Raw genomic sequence first — 1131 nt, forward strand, 5'->3', positions numbered from 1 at the left:
TGTATGAACATGTCATTTTTGTATAAGAACCTATCCAGTTTAAGGTTATTAGATATGAGCCCTTTCTCACCTTTATTAAATAAGTGGCCACCCCCAAGACATTAACTAAAGGTTTTTTTCTTTGTGCCTATCCTTTATAAAATAGGTGCCCACCCTTAGGGTTTTCCAGTAAGCGCCCACCCTTTAGAGTATTAAATATATGCCATTCGTGAAGGATATGTAATAGGCCGTAGCCAAATTCCAAAAATTCTCACTTTCAAAATGAGGCTTACTGCGAAGACTTTCTTGTGAAAATAAGTTTTATTTGCAAGACAATTAAAAATCATTTTCATATAGATATACACTTAGCCTGGCTTTGAAGCAGAGACTTGGGCAACTCGGAAATGGTCTATTCACCCGTTTTCACATAGACTATAATGCACCTTGTATACCCCCCAAAATTTTGCATAACAATTGTCTTCGATTTTTGGAAGGAGACTGTAATACCCATTACCCACCCTTTCCTCGAATTGACTCTCTAGGAACGTAACGTTTTCTTTCAGTTTATTACCAGCCCTAGTGTACATCTGTCATGGGATTGTGGGAAACTAAGGGCCTGTCTACATGGAGGTGGGGGACCCCGATTAGGTGAGGTAACCCGCCTGTCCATATAATCTCTCATTTTAATTTGATCACGTTTACATGACAGGTGGGGTGACCTGCCACGTGTTACCTCACTTATCTGAGGTCCCCCACCTCCATGTAAACAGGCCGTTAGGGAGGGGCCCCGCGTGGGACCTTTGAGGCCCATTACTGTACATCCCATTGCCTAATAACATGAACAGATCAAACTAATTTGCACTAGTACAAGACAATTGTGGTGAGGTGAAACCTTGGAAATAAACACCAACGCGGTCGACTGGGCTCATATAAAAAACCACTTAATTACACTTGTTGTACATCAAAATAGGGACTTTAAAGCAACATCTACGAAAGGCTCTTGTACGGTGACCGGAAGTATTTTTTTTCCCGCCACGCGTCAATGCCTCAAGTTCAAAGCACCAGGACGGCTATAGCGGTCAAAACGTCGCTTTTAAAATTAAACTTATTGACTGGCCGTACTGCGCTTTCTGAATACGTAGAAGATCATGG

Source organism: Porites lutea, chromosome 6 (genome assembly GCF_958299795.1).
Source record: "Porites lutea chromosome 6, jaPorLute2.1, whole genome shotgun sequence".
In the NCBI taxonomy this organism is placed as follows: Eukaryota; Metazoa; Cnidaria; class Anthozoa; order Scleractinia; family Poritidae; genus Porites; species Porites lutea.